This window comes from Anser anser, assembly GCF_964211835.1.
Source record: "Anser anser genome assembly, chromosome: 16".
Lineage (NCBI taxonomy): Eukaryota > Metazoa > Chordata > Aves > Anseriformes > Anatidae > Anser > Anser anser.
This window is the reverse complement of record NC_139737.1, coordinates 9,861,683-9,881,804: the sequence shown is the minus strand read 5'-3', so window position 1 is coordinate 9,881,804 and position 20,122 is coordinate 9,861,683. Positions and strand designations below refer to the sequence as shown.

The window sequence follows — 20,122 nt, the reverse complement described above, 5'->3', positions numbered from 1 at the left end:
CACTGAAAGAGTTTGAATGGAGTATTAAATAGACAATGAAGTATGAGAAATCTTTCTGTGTGGCTGTAAATTAAATTTAGGTATGCTTAAAGGAGCTTCTTAATGTCTTTTTGAAAAGAGCAAGGTTAGAGACAACTTGTACTGTTGTCACTTTCTCTGCTTCCACAGAATCCTGTATTCAGGCTTTCTTAAACTCAAGGACACTACAGTAGTGCGTGCTGTGTAGAAGACAAGTGTTCCTTCTGAATTTCCCCTGCAAGTTTGCCTAAACACAAGCTGTATCATTAACTTCTCAATTAGCAAAGTGTGCAATTGGAGTGGAGGTCTGGCATGTGGATCAAGTTTCACAGGTTCTTCCTCCCTTGATGTTAGAATAGACATGAGCTCTTTTTATTAATTCTTGCTACTTTTTATGTATCTTTTACAATCTAAAAAAAAAAAAAAAAACAACCTATGAATTCCCTTTACCCTGCTAATACTTTTTAAAAATACTTTGCAGGTCACATTGTCTACTAGGGTTTTGTCTCTGCTAGGGTACAGATAGTATTGCAGTCCTTGAGATGCCTCTGTACGCCCTTGTCTCTCTCCTTTTCCTAAGCAAAGATCAAGAGAGTCATGAAAGTTAAATGTAGGTTAACTCCTTTAGGCTACAGTTCGTGGATGGAGGAGCTCCTCATCCAGGTTTCAGGGCAGGTACTTGACTGAATTAACTAAAAACTATACTCTTCAGAGGAGTATTGAAAAGCCTATTTTTAAAATATACGTCTTTACTTCTAACTGAAATTAACTTTTAGCTGACAGAGTGATTCCACTGGTGTGGAGGAACAAATGTTTTCCTTTGTGATAAGTGCAAATCCATGATGCTGGCTGACTTTCTCTGAGGCAGAACAGTCCTAACTCTTGTTTCTAATTTTAGGTAAAACAAATGTTTTACCTATACTAGAATCTCTTGGACATCAACAAATTGTGACACTTATCTGATTTGGCCCTTTCTCCTAGTTGCAGTGTAAGGAAAAGATGGATCTTGCAAGTGCAGTTTAGTTTTAAAGGAAACTTTAATATCTGACTGCTAGAGTTTTATAACTAACCGCCTAAATATGTTCATTAATCCTTTGTCTTTAAACAGAAATGGTTCTACTGAACATTTCTGTTAACTGGCACTTTTCAATTCTGGCTATTTTGTTTTTATTCACATTTAGGGAATCATCCACTTCTTCCTGCTCTGCCAGACCTCACAAGAACTAGTAGCATACTATGTAGACAAAAAGCTTCTTGGGCCACACAATTAATTCCAGGTTAGTTTGAAAATTTATTCAAGGTGATGAGGGTTGCACAGGTGGAACTGAGAATATTCTGGCATGCAAAAATAACCCATTTTGCTCTCACTTTGCATCAAATTTGACCCCGTTAAGCTCTATAAAGTTTATTTCTATTAGAGAATTTGAGAAAAGATGACAAACTTCTTTCTCCAAGCTATATGGTATTGCAAGGTGTCTGTGCTAGACTCATTTGGTTGAGGACCACCCTCTGGATTAAGACAGTGAGTAGTTTCAACTTTCCATAGTGCATTATTTTAGGGTACTTTATTTAACTCCTGCACTGTGTGAACTCGTACAGCCCGTGTCACTTGTATTTATACAGAGAGCAGACAGCGTCTACCACAGCACAGGTTTTTGAATTGTAAAAAAAGGGGAGGGGGGGGAACAAATCTGACTTCCTCCTTAAACAGTGAGCCCTAATGCAGGGTAGATGTCCTTATTATAGATGGGTTGCACCAGGCTGGCGTTGTCAGCTGAGGATGTACGGTTGTGGTGGGGTTACCATGACGACTGCCTTCCAGGAGCTGCTCAAGGTCACCCAGCAGTTGCAGCCCGGAGTGCTTGCTGCTTAAGCAAAATATCCTCACCAAACATCAGTCCGGATGCGATCGCTGCCTTGAGAAAGCAACAACAGGGAGGCAAAGCAGGGGTTTATTTTGGGGTTGAGGGAAAGGAGGTTCTCTTTATTCTGTGTTCCAATCCATCAGATATTTCAGGATTCTTCGAGTCATTGCAGTAGGGCGGGGTTTGGTATCAATGACATGTGAAAATTATTTTATTTAAAAGCAAAACGCTCATAAAATAGAAAATGGAATTCTACGTGGAATCTGTAGAAACCTGAAGATCTTGACTAGAAATTGGTGACCAGCCCTGAAGCTTGTAGTGCCAAAGCAACTGCCTGTACTGGTGGAAATTTAATCAAGATGGTGAAAATTGTTGTGCTGAGCTGAGAATTCAGAACTTCTTACGTGTAAGGGTTTCTGTTATGAGATGTCCAGATTCATTCTTGCATCTAAATCCTTCTGGGTATAGTTTGAGAATGTCAAATACTCTAACAGCATTTTCCGTCAAATACAGACAAATTCAGAGATCAGGCTAGAGAAGGAATTTTTCGTGAAGTTGATCCTCTGTCTGAGGCTACAAGACTTCATACTGCACACATAAAATTGAATCCATTAAACTAAAATTTCATTTGAATGAAAGTGCTGTGTCCTTGGTTTGGATAGTTATCTGATGAGTAAAAAGCCACCATGTTTTATGTGGCTTTTTGTTTGTGCTTTTTTCCTCCTTTTTGGATTTAAACTTGGTTTTCTTCTTTCCTCTTACATCATTTCTTGGTCTAAAGTAGTAGCATGACAGCAACAAAGCTATCATTCAGCAGATGATATTATGGCTAACATCTCATCTCAAACCTCTTTCATAAAGTGGTAAGCTTTTTTTTTTTTTTAACTCTTCTCTCTTCCCAGCATCCATTCTACTAATGTATTCAGACAGTAAATTAATCTTCCTCCTGCTTTTTAGGCTGAACAGACCTAGAGTTCTTATAGCTTCCTCTCAAGAACCTGTATTAATCCCCCCCCCTTTTTTTTGTAACCTTCTGATTAGTTTGTAGCTTTGGGGGATTTTATTTCCAAAGTGATTTTTATATATTATAGTAAGGTAGTTTACAGAGCTGTGTCCGGAATAATTTGTTAACATCTCCCCAGTTGTATGCAAGGAGTCATTTCCTAGAGCCTGATCTGGATCTAGATTTGGTGCCATTCCCTTGAACTGGATTGAACTGGGTTTGGAGATGTCTGTTGTTAATAAACATAACCAAGATTTAAGTCTTGTATTTATGACCTTTAAGAGTTTGGATTAGTTTGGAGTTTTTATATAAGCAGGTTCAGTAGCAGTGGTTCAGGGGAACCTCCAGGCTTGGAGTACTACTAGTGCTACACAGCAATGTCAGGTGAGCTGGTACTTCTGTTGCCAGGTTAGTGGGGTGTGCATATCTCTTAAGGAGGGAATGAGAACGTAAGAGCTAAGGGTATCAGATTAACAGTCCTGGTGGTCTCTGTTCACCTTCAATAAAACAAGCCTAGAGCCCAGTAAGGGATGGGGGGTAGTTGTAGATTCAAAGTATTAGTAAAAAGGGCTTAAGAAAAATCTCTTATTAAAGTCAATCTGTAAGACATCTATCTACCTGTCTGCATCTTTTTCCCCCAAAGTGAGCAGTCTGCTCAAATTTTAACACATTATAGCATGAAAATACAGGTGTGTCTATTGTTACAGTGTGAGGCTCTAGCAAGAAAAGAACAATTTTCACCTGTGCCACATGATCGAGGTTTCCAGGGCATGATACACAAGTTATTTCCTCATGATATGAAGAAGCACTTCATATCTAAGCACTTAATTCCTTGACTACAAAATAAGCAAAACTGGCTACTAAGAAATTGCACACAGTTCCCTATTTGTTTGAGCCATGGGGCTGGTATCTGCATTACTAATTACCAGGGATATGCTTCCAGTCTGAGGTACAGGCTTAGCACCCCAAAGCTTCAGTGTAACCCTGAAGCTGTGTCACAGGATGTCTATCTTGTTGCTCTGGTCTGGTAGCAGGTGCTGAGTTCCATGGTAAGTGTATCCAGATTCTAGCCAAAGTTCTTGCTGCACACAACATCTTGGCTACATTGCTGATAGAAGGTAACTTCAAAGCTCCCTTAGGCACATTCAGGCAAATTTAATTACAAGAAATGTGTATGAGAAAAACAGTCTGATACTCCACAGCTGTTATAGATTTCTTGAGGGTGCAACTAGTTCATATCTTTTAACAAAATCAGGTGTGCTAACGTGGCAGACAGTGGCAATGTTTTGTTCTGAGTATACATGCTGGCATTAAGCAAAATAGACTCAGGTTTAGCTATGCTAATTGCCTCAGCCACTAAAAAATCTTTATTTTTTTTTCAGTAGCAAGGCTGTTTCAATTTTCTAATATAACACTTTAAACAAAAGGTTGGATACTTTTCTACAGTTGTATTTGCTCCCCTGAAAGTTTCTTCTATTATGGAGCTCTGGTATTTAGTAATTCCAATCCAGTCTAGACTTGTTTTTTTCTGAAATAATAAAAAAACTTGCAAAACTTCCAGGCTTTTCTTACTAATTTTATTTGGTGAGGAAGACATTTCACTAGCATTGCAAACACTGATTCATTTATAAAAAAGATTCTAATGTACTGTTAGAAATGAAACCCACCCTACAATACAAAACAAACAAACGAACAAAAAAAACAACACCAAAAGCACTATGAACAAAAATGTCACTGCCAGTTTGTTAGTGAGCATGAAATGGAATATTTCTCTTCTATAGTTATGCTGGCTCCTTAGCATCAACAGTGGAATAAAATATGTAATAATTGCCCCGTAGAGATCTTAGCTAAGTCAGTTGAAACAAGGATAGGGCGATTGATTAGTCACAAATGCCAACCCAACAACAAAAACAAAATAAAAGAACACAACTGAGAAGCGGCTTGTTCTAACCTGCTTGGTGTATTAGCGCATTTTTAGCATATTCATTCTAGCTTAAAGGCCCCGCCTCCAAACCAGGCATTTCGTAAACTTCTCTGACTTTTCTCTCTATCTTTGCATAGAAAGTCTTCATGCGTTTCAATATTATGCTCAAGAACCTGAGGGGACATGGAGTAGAATTCAGTAATTGCTTAAGAACTTAACACAAAGCTAGCCACCAGCAGTTAGTTTTTAGCTGCTGTTTTATAGCTGGCAGAACTTGCATTACGGCTTGTTACATAAAATTGTGTTGTAAACACATTCTGCAGAACAGGTGAAGCAGTTTGAATATCAATGACACTTTTTTAACTCTTACAAGAGTCTTCCCCAATTTTATGTAGCCAAATCAGCTGGTTTTTTTTTTTTTGGGGGGGGTGGGTTGGGGAGGGGGAAATTGTACAACAGTGGCTGCAGAAGGGGTTCCTGGGGACGTACCTGGCACTGGTCCTAGAAACAATGCGAGTGGTGGTTTGAGGGCGTGACTTGCAGAATCAGTCCTGGGAGGGAGTTCAGAGGCTGTTCTAGAAAAGCTTCTAGATACAAGTTGGTGTGTTTTAGAAAGGCTCCTGGATGTCTTCCCACCAAGTCTTAGAGGCGTGCTGCTTCTGGGTGATGGTTCCAGATGTGAAGCTAGAGATGTCTCAAGAGATGGTTCCTGAAATCATCTTAGTTTGTAGAGGTGATGCTTGGAAGTTATTCTAAAAGTGGTTCTAGATCTGACTCATAAATCAGTAGCTGAGAAATGGCTTCTTGCTGCTCTAATCACATCCCAAATCTGGGTTATTTTTATTGTGATTGTTACAGGTCCTATCTGACTTCAACACCTTACTCTGAGCACTTCAGTTTTCCATCAGTGACTGAGCAGGCGTTGGGTTTTGTCAGTGTGCTTTTGAGATCTGATGTTTGCTTGCAGTGTGTATCAATTCTTGAATGAGTCTGGCCTCCAAACGGGGTTACTCTCGTGTGATACGGGTACTGCTGCAAGCAGGAGTGTTCAAAACCAGTTTGTTGTCTCTTAAAGACAAGCTAGATGCTATTTGTTAGCATCCTTGAAATGCAGAAGTGTCTTCAAGGATGGGCTTGTTTTCAAAGGCATCATCTGTCTTTCAGATCACTATTATGTAAACTTGGCTCTCTCCTAATAAGTCAGTCATGAGAATAGTCTGGGTTGGTTTGACCTTGTGAAATGCTTTTAAAAAGCATCTTCAGCAGGTCCTACAGCAGTGTCCTAAATTTCACTATTAAAAAGTTATGCTAAATGAATTGTTCCATTGCTGTCAAACTATATGAATGCGAAGACTGCTTCTTTTTGTGAGCTGAATCAAAGGGGGAGGCCAGTTTTCTGTTGTTTCTTAAAGTTTCGGAATGAAGCTTGGGAAGCAAACGATGATTACGAAAAATAATAGCAAACAATTAAGTACTGCTTTGTTAAGCAATTAATAATCCTTTATTTGACATATTGTGGCAGTGGAAGATTGCTAGTTTGCTAGATCCAAGTAACTGAATTATTTGTTGGGCTAAACATTTTATTTTGTAAGTACATAAATTCCTAGCTGCAGCTAGGAAGTTGATTTGATATAAGAGCTTATTTATTAAGTTACTGCTAATGAGAAGGGACTTGACTAAAGTTAAAAATAGAGCACATTGAACTTGACATGAACCTTAATATCTTTTCCAGCTTTTACAAGGATTGTACTGTGAATTGTGTATTGTTTAGCTGGTTTATCGCTGATTAAAAGTATTGAAATAAACAGTACATTATGAAATAAAGCCTCTGTCGTTGCTTTGTTTACATTTTGGATATCTTATCTAAATGTTACTTTGCAAATTCGATGTAAAGTTCAAGCTTGAACGTGGGATTTCTAAGACTTATATTTTCTAAAGGCTAAATATATTGTTGAAGATGTAAAACAACTGAAAAATCTTTATTGTCAAAGCCTAAAACAAACTTGTTTTGTTTACTTAGATGCTGGATAAAAACAGTGGTAGATCAGATATTTCACTATGTGGAGTTTGTTATACAATATTAAAGACATTTCCAGTGTTTGAGCTTAGTTCTACATAGATCTTTCTTAATTCTGCTTAATATAAATGCATTTATTGACTTAACTGCCAATTTATGAATTCCTTTATAGACGTGAGACTTTGATATTGTGTAACACAATTTTGTAAAGCTTATTGCATGAAGATTTGCTATGCCAAAAAGAGTACAGTGGTCTTAAAGTATAGAGAAAGACAAAGATCAAATCCATGGAACAGCTTTTGTATGAGAAATAAAATTTACCAGAACTTCCACCATTAACAGTACATACTGATCCGTATGAAATAACCATGGGTGTAATGGAAAATCAAGACGAAGAAAGTGTTTTGCTTTTCAGCCATTTCATTTATTTCCCTCCTATTTTTTTATCACATGGCAATTTAAAAAATAAAAATCAATAAAGGTACTTTTACATAGTGTGGAGCTTAAGTGCAGAACTTGCTGCCACAGAATATTACAGCTGTGTTGATTTTCATGGGTTCAAAAGCAATTCATATACTCGTAGAGGAGAAATCCAGCTGCTGGGAAACTCGGTCCTTGTGAACCAGGAAATTCCTGAGCTGGAGATTAAGAAGTTTGAGAGAATGCTGAAACAGTGATATGCTTACCTTGTTCTTTCTAGGCTTTCCTACTGGCTTCTGTTGGAGAGAGAACACTGTGCTAGGTAAGTCTTCTGTTTGACTTGGTTGTCCAGGGCTACTTTGAGAACTGATCCAAAGAATACACTGATAGTAAGGGGATTTGGAGAAGGGATAAAATAATTGCAATTCCCTTAGAGAAATGTATTTTCTTCTGTTCTGTATTAATAATCTACAATACTTTATATATGCTCCTTTCCACCTCCCTTAAACTGAGGAAGTATATGGTATTACCTGTCTTCAGTGCACTCTGTAGTATCTAAGGCTAGTAGGCTCCTGGGGATACCTGGGCATTTAAAGAATATTGCTCTTAAAAGGAGTGGGATGAAGTAATAACATCCTTTTGTGTATATATTTGCCTTCAGTTCTTAATTTTCTATCACTGGTGCCAAGATTTTCTTATTTCTGAAGTAACCGATGATGTAAATACTTTGCTCAGAACAGTTCTTCTGAAACAGTGGTGTTGAAATGGAGTTTCTCAGCTAAAGCTGTTTGGGCCCAGAGTGGGTATGATGCTGATCATCAGGGCGTGGTTTTGTTTTTTTTTCTCATAACTCAGAGTAACCCATTTAGCCTTCAGTACTCAAATAGATAACTGTCAAGTTTTATACCTATTGCTGAAGAGTATTGAAACTGATAGCATGTCTGGACATCACCTCTTTCATAGTCATCTCTTTTGGTAAGCTTAGCCTCTTTACTCTGCAATTTAGCAGGATGGTCTGTGATAAAATTCAAGTGACTTGGCTTGGCTAGAATAAGGAAAGGTTAGAGCAAAATGAAGAAAATGAAAGGAGACAGTGAAAGGAAAACCTTTGGAGAAAGTTCTTGTCTAAGCACAGAAAAAAAGATTGTTTCGTTTCAGATAGCTGTGCTCATTAAAATGTTCCTAAGCAATGATTTACAGACAGATGCCACAATGAGGTAAATAGTATGCAGTGGAGAGAAGGGATAAATAACTTTTGCTCTTGACTGGATGGAGACATATGTCTAAGCATATTGTCTGTCATAAATCTACCTACGATGGGGAAAAAAACTACTATATCACAGCGTTTATATCTTGAAAGACAGAATTAATGACATTAGGTTTGCATCATACGCTCTTGTGTTCCCTCCATGCTATGCCATGTTTATCCTGTTATGACATGTATGATGTCATTTCCATATGTGAGAATCTGATGGAAGCCCAAGAGTTGGTAAGGTTTTGTAGCTTTCTGAATCTTAATGGATTTTTAGGTACACTAAAAATGCTTAGTGGGTTTTAAATAGAAAACACTGAAGCTATGCCATGCCTAGAGACAATAATAGTGACTTTACTGCTACGAATTAAATTTGATGAGGCCCAGGAATATAAAGTTCTGACTGATGTACATAAACATAACATCCCTTTCTTTTAAATGCAATGTCGATATGATGTACTGTCATAGAAATGCAATGTGGTGTTTTGTTTACCAACAAAAAAAACACATAGTATAAACTACACTTGATAGGTGATACCTTCTAGTTTTGTGGCATAAATACATGACTGGTGCTAATTGGTTAGGTACCATGTTTGACACACTCACCAGATGCTAATAGAAACCTCCTAGTATGTGAGTGTGACTGGATATTAGCTTTAAAGCTTAGCATCAGGTTATCTGCAAAATTACCAGCAAGTCTGCTAAAAGAGAGCATGACTTGTTTAAATTATGGTGGATGCATCTTGGATGTCCTGTTGGCAGACATATGCTCAAGCCGTGGTTCCCCAGCTCATGGTTTTATTGCATGTAAGCTACAGTTCAGTTGATCTTCTTGGGTGGGAACTGAAGATACAGTGCATTTAAGAAAAAGTAGTAGTATTAATAATCTTAAAAAAAAAAAAAAACACCTCTATCCTGATGGTCCCTCCAGTGCTCTGTATAAAAATACATAAAACTGCTTCCTAATGTTGTGAAACTATGCAACCATTTAGTCATTTATCTGTAAACAAGGAAGCAACTGGATCTGAAACAAAACATTACAAATGTTTTGGGGACTTGAAGAAGATGGATGTAATCCATTCTTCTGTTTTTGGCAGTCACTGACCTCTTGTATTAACTTCCACAATGGTTGCAAATCTTCTAAAATTACTTGGAATTTCTGTGCTAACGATGACAGTGTTATTTTGGAGAATTCTGCAGATAAACATCAATGTATGAGACATGCTATTTGTATAAACAATTTAAGGAGCATAGCTGGTTTTCTAATTGGTAAGCAGCTATTACAAACATACCTTCTGTGTGAATCCTTGAGAGGTTAGTGAGATTTATTGTACAATTTCTTTTTAATGAAAGTGAAGGTTTTTACTTCTTCAGGAGAACGTTAGAAAAAATAGAAGCGCAAGGTTTTCATGCAATGGAAATGGTTGGTAAAGAATATAAAATTCAGTACAAACATTCAGAGGGCATTTGAGAGCTTTATTCAAAAACATTCTGGTTTTGCTATTAAATGGAAAAAATCCTTGATGGTAGGAATTAATGTTGTCATCAGGAATATATAGTTTGTTTCCAGTAAAGATGGGAATATTAACGGATGTATGCAAAATATAAAGGATTTGTGAGACTAACAAAATATACTGTGATTAAAACAGTAGTGAAAAGAATGTAGTGACACATCTTGAAATTAAGACAAAGTGGGATTAATCGTAAAGTCCCTTTGTCTTAGTAACTCATTATAATGGTACCAGTTTATCACAAGGCTGCAGTATATAATTCTCTCATGATAATGTGTCACTGAAAATCATAGAGATGTTATGCTAGCATCAATCTAAACCGTGCTGACAAAGCACTGTTTGAGAATTCTGTTCAGTGAAGGTTTGGAAGGTTTCTTAGCAAAGAGATTCCACAAGTTGTCTGGAACCCATTCCAGCATTCAAACTCTTTGGAAATTAATATTCATCTTTTTGGAGGTAGTAAACCCTGCCTCTTGCCCTTTTGTTGTAGGACTCAGAAGTGAGTCTGTGGCACTCTAGTCTGTAACATCTCTATAGGTGCTATTTTCCATTTTGCATAGCACTGAAGAAAGACACTAACCCATTTCAGTTTAACTTGTAAACAATTGATCCCTGAAATCTAACATTTGAGCCTAACACTGACATGCAAAACCACATTACAGCTTTCATTTTTTTTGCAGTAGGTTTTAGCAGGTGCTCGTGTTACAACCATTGGAACACAGAGGATGGGTAATATTTGAAATACAGTAAGATAATCTGACTGTACAGTGGCAAAACAAATTATTCTAATTTGAGAATTATTCTGTTCTGTCCTTATTTTGCAGTTCAGTTGAAGGTAGTCTATTAAGTTTTGGTCAGTATGAAAGTGAAATACAGGAAGATACATGAAAACAAGTGGAGGAAAGTGGATTTTTAGCTAATGAAATCCTCAGATAAGCTATACTGTAGATACATAACTGTCACTTCAAACTCTGCATGCTAAGCATTAGCATTGAACTAAATGAAGGCCTCTTGCTGCAGTGCCAAATATACTGTCTGTGTACATTCAAATTTATTCAGAGATGTTAATTACAGCATTGAGCTAGGAATACCTCCATATTTCAAGGTCAAATTGTGTTTTAGAAAGGTCCCTTTTGCATTAAGTAGCTCTTTTCACTCCTTACAATGAAGCAAAAATAGTACGTAAGCACTGATACCGTGCATGGAAAACTAAACTATTTTGACTTCATTTCTTCAGTAACTTCCTTTGTTTTCATTCTCCGATCTTGTAGCTCCTCTTCAAATTTGAGTGTCCAGTTATGCCAAAAAGTCAAGAAACTTGATTAACGTACTTTTATTATTATTAGGTTAGAGGGTAACAAGATCAAATTTTAAAAGCAAGGGGAATGTGTGTGCGTGGCTCTTTGTTTTTCTTAACAAAAAAAAAAAAACACAAACAAACTAATTTAATAGCCTGATGAAAAGAGATACTGAGTAGACTTTTCAAAAGCACTCTAACACATCAGGCATTTAACTCCCATTGAAGCCAGTTTGTGAGTCTGTGTGTATGTAATCTGAAAACCCTTAATGGATAGCTGTCTTCCCTCCTCTTCTCTCCCACCTGCACTCAACTACTTTTTCAGAAAATGATTCTGTGCTTTTTTCCTCTTTAGTTGTGGATTTACTAACCACAGGTTTTGTTTTGTTGTTTTTTAAGTAAACTTAGTAGTTCACATTTAAAATGCTAACATATCCAAAGCTTTGATTAAAATCAGTGGGTTTACAGTGTTAAATAATACATTTACTGACATTAATTCTATAGCTTAGTTCCTGTGGAAACACGTGAATAAATGTCCATAAGTACTGCATCTGCTGAGTAGCAAAATGTGCCTATGGCAAGTCGATGTGATTTATGGACTACATTTCTTTCCAGCTCATGTGTCGCCACCCCCCTATTGGCTGGTGTAAATATTTCCAACAGTTAAATCAGTGATTTAAATGCCAGTTGAAAATCTGCTGTGAATGAATAGTCTTAATCGGAAGTTGTGGTCTGTGATAATCAAGACTGCATTTGTCTTGTTTACTCCTCATAGGAAAAAAAAAAAAGCATCCTAATTTGTATGTAATTGAAATTCCCTATGTACCTTTACTGGGCAAGGCAAAGTTACGATACGAGTCTTTGACAGAATTGAATTCTCCATTTTAAGACCATTTTATATAGGTGTATAGTAAAGCAAATGTATTTGCTGAAATAGTAATGTACCTTGGAGGTGATACAAGAGACATAAGTAAATCTATAGTAGGTTTTTTTTGTGAATTGATGGGTGCCAGTCCCATGTAGACACAGCAATGTACTTAATTATCTACGTGCAACTGGGGTTAAAGAGAGAGGTGTTGAGTTGGACAGTGATTTTTAAGTTTTTCTGAATGATTTCAGAACATTAATATTTTCAGTGTAACTTTTTTGTACACCTTTAAAAAGAGAATGGAAAAAAATAGAACAAAAAAAGAAAAAAATAGAAAAAAGCGTTAAAAAAAAAAATTTGGCTCTGTTTGCCAGCAAGGTTGGCATGTGGAACTGGACAGAGCAGATGGGAACATCGCTTTGGCCACTGGTCTGTGTGCTTTCTGTATCGGCTAGCCCCTTTTAGCACTACTGGGTGAGACCCCCATCTGCTGTTTCAACTGGGATCCTGAATGGGGGGGGCAGCCTTCGCTAAGCCCTTGATCCTTCTGCTGCCTCCTGTTTTCAGAATGGGTGGGGCAGCATAACCTAGAAAAATGTCCCTGTTCACCAGCTACTGGGCTGCCAGGCGCTTTAACTGCTTCATAGCTGGCAGGTTCATAGGCAAGCTGCTCCTGGTCTTTATAATACAATGATAAAGCATGTTCTGTCCTGTCAGCGTGGAGGAGCAGTGCAGCGACAAAGCTTGCTTGGTTAGATAAAATACTTGAGGATTTTGGCAAGTGGTTTAAAACACAACTGAGCATGTGCAAAGACTTTAAAGGCAGTTACCATCTGTGCAGAGCAGCAAGATGAAGTTTAGCTTGTTTAGAGATTTGAGCAGTTTCTTTCCTAAAACTTTTAACTTCTCAGATGGAATAAAAAGTTGCATTTTGTTCAACATAATTATCCACTCTGTTTTTAAATGTCTGAACCAATTTTATGCAAGTCTTCCACCAAACGTAATTCTGAGGGGTGTGTGAGAGAGTCATCAAAGAATTAGAACGGGCTTCTGTGATGGAAAATGTTAGGCATCCTTAACCACAGTGCCTGCATAGGTAATGATATGCTTTAGTATATTTTTCTATTTCAGGCAAAGATGCCCACCCAAAACCAACAATGTTCTGTTCCTTCTACTACATCAATTTGTCAAAATGAACTTTCATTGAGCAGATCCTCCTAATTTTAGTATGAAACTTTGGATGCAATGTTGGCTATATCAAGGCTATTTTAAAGATGAAGTATATTAAGTTGTGTGTGTGTGTTCATAAATAAAGCCAGTGGGGCCCATTTCCTAGACAAACAGATGCCCTTGCGGGGAATGTCTGTTGGTGTGTGGTTTTAAACATTTTCCAGCAATCCTTTCCTTCCCCCCACCTCCTGTTTGGTACTTCAGATTGTACAGTTCTTATTTGTGCACACAAAAAGCAAAAATAATGCTCGGCTTTGTTTGGTACAGGTCTTATTTTCATGACCTATAAGCTTCGTGTCTGGAAGTGGAAGAAACTGCAGCTGTTTGGCTTCATGTGTAATGTGAATGTGGCATGTTTGTAAAATATTTTTTTTAATATCTTGAATATTACAGGTGAAATCAGCTAATTTCTAGCTCGTCTTGTAAACAGCAGGTATAGTCTTCAGAAACTAGAAAAATACATGCTGTAGACTTCTGGAAAAAGCTTGCATGCTTAACTCAAACGTGTTTTTCCTAAATGGAGTCAGAATAGGGCACTGTGTGGATTGGGTGGAGCCTCGGAGTCTCAGAGGATTGAGATGTGCTGTTAATTCAAGGGCAGTCGCTCATTAGCTTTATGAGCTACATAATGTAAAAACTGTACATTTTCCAGGGAATTGCATAAAATTTAGTAAAGGATCCTCAGAATTGTTCATTATTACAGACACGCTGCTGCATCATTTTCAATCTTTTTGCTTGAAAACACGATTATACAGACTGACTTTGGTTAATAGGTTACTTATGTGGTGATCTAGTAAACACTCTAAATGTTACTCAAGTTTTGTAAGTAGTGTATTTTAGGAGACAATGTTAGAAATTTCTAGTGTCTTCCCATCCCCCAGCTTTTGAGCTCAGAGGAGTCTAGTTTGCTTGCAGCTGCAGTGGTAGGCATCTTTCAGGAAGTGACCTTGGCTTGTATTAATCAAATTCAGAACACACAGAAAAGCTTCTTGGTAACATGCTGACTTGATGTAAAATTTTATAGCATCCATTTTCTTTTAAAATGAGGCCATCTTATAAAAAGGGAATTTATTTGTGGTACTTCAGTTTAAAAGAATTTCTCTGAAAAGACATGGTATTTAGAGAAGGTAAAGAAACAAAAACTAACTGCTGTTTTTACTGAGAGGAAAATAGCTTTTTATATATGTAATTAAGTCTTAAATTGCTCTTAGCAAAACTGGTTTTTTAACCTACATAAATTGTGAAAATAGTGTTATTTGATATTTTTTTCCACTGGTGTCTTATCCATTTTGAGCTAGAGTAAAAAAAAAAAAAAAAAAAGCCTGGTAGTAAGGTCTGATCTCAAGATTTTCATGATGCCTTTAACTTTTTGATGCATTCTAATCACTTACTACATCTTTTAACAGCTCTCAAGGCCTTAAGCTTAACCACAGAGTTGCTGTATTGAGCTACTATGCCTGTTTGCATAGATTGAGAAAAGAATCTACCTGTGCCTGTTTAAGAAATCACTGTTGTCTGATTCCTGGAGCAGCTTTGAAGAGCATTTGCATTATTTCCTTCGTTGTGCCCAAAAGTATTTTGTGAGTTGGGTTTATAAAAATGGAAGATTGCTTGCAGTATTTTCAGCTGGCATAGCTGTTTGGAAGAATGTCTGTTTATGTATTTATTCTTCCTTGGGACCTATGCAGAGGGCTGAGACCTGAATATCTTTCATCGTTCTGAAGTGCTGTGAAAGCCTTGAGATTCTTGAGTAAGATAATTTCCAAACTGCATGTTTGTGGAGAGTTAGTAATAGCTGCCACCTGACTAATGTTTTTTTCCCTTAGGTTGTCATGGGCATAATCTCAAACAATCTGATATCTGGTTGTTTTCAGAGTTTGAAAAACTAAGTACTACTTTATTGGCATCTTCAGCATAAACCTCTTATGCATGTTGATGGCATGTTTACCCATTTTACCTCTTCACAATTGTATTCCGATTGAGATCTCTGCGGAAAAATTAACAAGAGTATGCTAAGATACATGTTCTCAAGTGTTTTCTGGCTTTACTGTTAGAAGCTGCCTGTTTTGGAAAGCTAAATTCCATGTTGTCTACCCTGTAAGTGTATGCCATGACTTGCCATTCCACTTGGTATCCAGTCAGTTGCCAATCATTTACTTCAGGTCTCTACTTAACCCTACCCTTTTCTGCTGCCTTAGGATACTTAGCCTAACAGATGTCTTAACTACACGTTTTACTCCTCTTTGTGCTGCCTGTATTATATTGTGTTTATTAATGCACCAGACTAAGAACTTTTTTGTTGAAATGAAGGGGTGATGCATCCCTTGCTATCTGCTTAATTGTAGCTGACACTGGCTTTCCAAGACCAAGCAGAATGCAGTCATAGGTTGCCATTCCCCTGTTATTCAATATTACCTATCTTCATTCAACATTTTTGTCAATCACCTAGAGGATAAAATTGGGCACAAATTTTGGGATACTCCACCACAGGCTGATGCATTGAGTCATTAGTGCCTGTGATGAAACTGTGTTGCTTGTGATGATAATTCTGACTCTGGAAAGCTTTTGTCATAATTTTGTCCATTACAATTTTACACCAGAACTGCTGATTAGGGGATGACAGAACCTAAGATTGTTAATGCAGAATGGAGGCATACCGTGGAACGAGAAACCTGTTCCACATTCTTCCTCTAGCTCCCTAATCCTGAAATGAGTGGAGACTAGGATGTTTCTTGTCTTTTTATGTGCCAAAACAAGAAAAGCTGTTTAAAATGTCTGGTGTCCAGACCATTCAGATTCTTTTCTACTTCTGTGGCTGGATGCGGGTTAACCCACAACTACTCCGACAATTAACTCCATCCCAGCCAAAGCCAGAACACTAGATGTTTGCTCAGAAGTGCTCATTGATATACTTATTGTAGGACAGGAGCCTCTCTTCATGCTCAGTCATATCTGAGCTTCTGATTTTATTAGTAAAACTTATTCTGGGCAGCAGAATACAGTATCGATATGTGAGCATTACTGTATTGGTTCACGTTCAGGGGGTGCTGTATTAACTGCAGAAAGTTCCTTTCTTCGTTGCCAAGAGTTTCATAGAAGGAAATACCTTAATTCCTCCACTGAGCAGACAGTTAAAGGACTTGGTGCTACTTAGGGCCTAGGTCTGAAGGTCTGGGCTTCTCAGGATGTTTCTGTATATCCTGGTGGGCTTCATAAATCTAAGAAACTGATCTTAATCCAGAAATTAGGTTACCTAATCATTTTCATTCTGGATTTTTTAAGCTTTACTGTATTTTGGGGGACCTCTACCTATAATTTATCTCTGCATTTCTATCCAAGCCATATAAAACTTCATATTGTAGTTTCTCAGCTGTGGAAGACATTCATATACCCATTTAAATTCCCCTCATGGTTCTGGCCACGATTAATATTGCTGTATTCCAATAACTTTGTGTTTTGCTTGTCAAGCTACCCCCTCAAAGGATGTCTGAATAGTTACCATATTTTCACAGTGCTGCCAATAGTTGTTCTGCATCCCTCACCAAACTATCTCAACAGGAGCCCTCTTCTGTGGATTGCACACCGCAACATACATGGTATTTACACAACATAGTGAAATTTGGGACAGGCACCCCAGGCAGATACTGTAAGCAGCAGTGCCAGGGAGCAGTGGGATCGGTCCCTCAATCAAACGGACCTGAGGCTCCTCATTCCTGTTACTCTGCCAGTCATTAACGAATCCTATAATGGGGTTTGTATTGTCACATGTATGGCAATCCACGGTAGATGACCACCTTTGAATAGTGCCTGATGGGGGTTTGTAAGTTCTTTCATGTCCAAGACTGCAGAGCTGAAGATTTTTGTTCAGAGGATGAGCCACCCATCCTCTGGCTGTCCTTCTCAGGGTAGATGGAGGGTGACTTTTTGGGGGGGAAGTCCTGAAGCAGAGACCTGTCTGTGGTGCAGAGGCTCCTTGGGCTGCCCCACGCTGCTCTGTCACGGTACCCATCCCCGGCTGCCCAAGATGCAAAGCAAACCCTGCGGGGCTCCGCTGCACACCCCAGTCCTTTCTGCCCATTCTGCTCCCCTCTACCAAAGTCAGCCCTTGCTCTTTGCTGTCACTCGTACTAGGGCCGGTTCAGAGCCCTTGGGACCCCGCCTAGCAGCAATCCTGCGGGGCCGAGAAGCCCTTGGGTCGCCCTGCTCCCTGTTTTTTGGGCTCTTTTCCACCCTCCTCACGGCCGGGCGGCAAGGAGTTAAGCCAGGGCCGCGGTCCTGGCCGCCGCCGCCGCGCTGCCATTGGGCGCGGAGAGGTGAAATGGAAACCAGGCTAAACTTTTGACCCCGCAGCGGCGGTGGCGGAACGCCTTCCCCGGGCCCGGAGCCCAGCGAGGGCTTCCCCCCCCTCCTCTGCCCGTCCTTCCCCTTCGCCGCCGGGCCGGGCCGCGGGCAGCCGCCCGGGGAGGGGGCAGCGGGAGCGGGCCCGGCGCCTGTGGGCCCACGGAGCGGGAAGGGGGGGGGGGGAGGGGGCGGTCCGGGGGGCGCTGAGGGGGCCCCGGGGCGCTGAGGGGACCTGGGTGAGTGCTGAGGGGGGCTCGGAGTCCTGAGGGGACCACGGGGTGCTGCCGCTCCGGCTCCTCGCAAGCCGGTCGGTGAACGACGAGTCGTCCGTTTGGCAGTTTCCACCATGGTTTTGTGTTTTAAAAAGAACAACCCAAAACTCCAAATTGATGCTATCACAGCTAATTAGAAACTAGGGAAGGGAGGATGAGTCATCGGACACAGCGGCGTGCTGGCTGCAGGGAGCTCTGCTGCTTAATAAACGGGGGTTGGGCTTTTTTTTTTTTTTAATTAAAAATGAAGTGGTTGCTGTTTACTGAAATCTGAGGTAGAAATGCCTCGTTAGTTCACAAGTTGGCGTTTTAAGCGCACATTTACCTAGCTGTAGCTGTTTTTCTGTTCTCTTGTATCTTTTTTAAACAAAATAATTTGTATTTTCTCGACCTGGGAAAGAAGAAGTGCCTGCGCAACGTCACTGCCAACTTGCGGAATGCCGGCGTCCCATGGTAGCCATCTTACAGATTTTTATTTGGGTAGGGTGACTAACAAATTCTGGACCCAATTAGCGTGCGTGTCACTTTCATACTATGCAGATTTTGTCACACAAAAAAAATCAAAAATATCTGTGGTCAAGTAAATTCACCTTCCCTTTGTAGCTTTGCCAAACCAGACAAATTAAAGCAGCATTACGTTTTCGATGAAATATGAATACGAGATTTAGTTAATCCACGTTTTTTTCCCCTCAAACATGTCTGTCTTTTCCCTGACAAAAGAATAGCTGACTTGGTTACTTTGCTGCATCAGCTGCCATTTTCTCCCTCCCCCGCTCCCAGGCACAGGTAGCGGCCTGCTCTTCTGGCTGGAGCATTCAACTCACTGAATTTTAAGTGCCACTTAATCAGGGAGTCACTCAGCACCTTACTCAGAGATAACATTCAAAACTCTTCCTCAACAAAGAAACTTGATTCCCGACTACTTCAGGCTGATGTTTTCACCTCTCTGGTGGCTTGTTCTTGCAAATAGTTTCGTCAGATTTATGTAGTGTGTTCATTTTCCTAATGAGAGACTAGGGTGGGGACGAGCCCTCAACTGCTGTGATCTGGATTTTTTTTCTTTTTAAATTCAGTATATTGAGCTTTTCGGGTGTGAAGTGTTTAGTTTATGGCAGCGTTAGGACAGTAGGACCAGGGAGCGAAGGTTTGGTCCGGGATTCTTGAGCGCTGTTCTCGCTACAGTTTTATCTGGGAATTGAGGGAGTCTCCTGAAGCATTGCCAGCGGCATCAAGGGAACAATGAATATAATATGATTAATAGCAGATCCCCTGCCCCCTCTTGTGTGCAATTCTCCTTGCAACAGCAAAAGAAACATGCGCTTGTAATGATTGTTGGTGGCCTCCCTGTTTGTTCCAGCTAGTGTTCCCGAGCAGCAGCTATTATATAGTTTATTTTCTCCCACTCCCTGTGATTCTTTGTTCTGTCCTCACTGTGCCTGTGTGCATCTTGTCTGCTTCTCGTTGTCCGTTTCATGGCAGTTCATCTGCCTTCACAATGGAGCTGCACTGAAGTCACAAATCATATTGCATATCACAGTGAAATAGAATTAATACTCTTCTAAAAGAAAGAGGAGTGAGTAACAATTGTCAGGAACTCAGAAATGCTTGTGAACTCTGTTTCTGAAGTGCCATTTAAGTGTCCCTATCTGAAAGGTTTCTGTTGAACAGTGGCACGATTGCATCAGGGCAGTGTTGGATGCACATGCCTTTTAGTGTTAGAAACAAGTAATCTCTACAAACATTAATACCTATGCCAGAAGCACGGTAAGAAACCGGCAAAAACCGACCAACCAAACAAAAAACGTCTTTCCAGCTAAAGAAACTTTAACTTCACCAGATTCGTACGTCCTGTAACTTCAAAGTATCCTATTTTTGGTAAAGTGGCAACAGGCTGAAAGTGAAGTGCTGAACGTGAGGACAGTATAACCTTTATTTCTAATAAAAATGGCCAGAAAGAGGGGTATCAGAAATACTGCCAGTGCGTTTTTGTAACATAAAATCATTAAATAAGTACTCTCGGACTGAAAATAAACTGCTGAGTTCTATACTGTTTTATTCTGCATGTTTATTCAGGGTAGATTTTGAGGTTGGTTACATCTATCAA

At 39.3% G+C, this 20,122-nt stretch overlaps 1 protein-coding gene across 10 annotated transcripts in view; it reads left to right on the top strand.

Moving 5' to 3' along the window:
- NCOA3 (nuclear receptor coactivator 3) overlaps positions 1 to 20,122 on the top strand; it is an 85,629-nt gene that overhangs the window by 11,724 nt on the left and 53,783 nt on the right. For 7 of the 10 annotated variants that reach the window (XM_083802166.1, XM_083802168.1, XM_083802164.1 and 4 more), the window contains one exon: positions 7,528 to 7,569. The exons of the other annotated variants lie outside the window; for them this stretch is intronic. The gene's annotated coding sequence lies outside the window, so the exon portion shown is untranslated. The remainder of the gene's footprint in view (positions 1 to 7,527; positions 7,570 to 20,122) is intronic. 10 annotated transcript variants of the gene reach the window in all.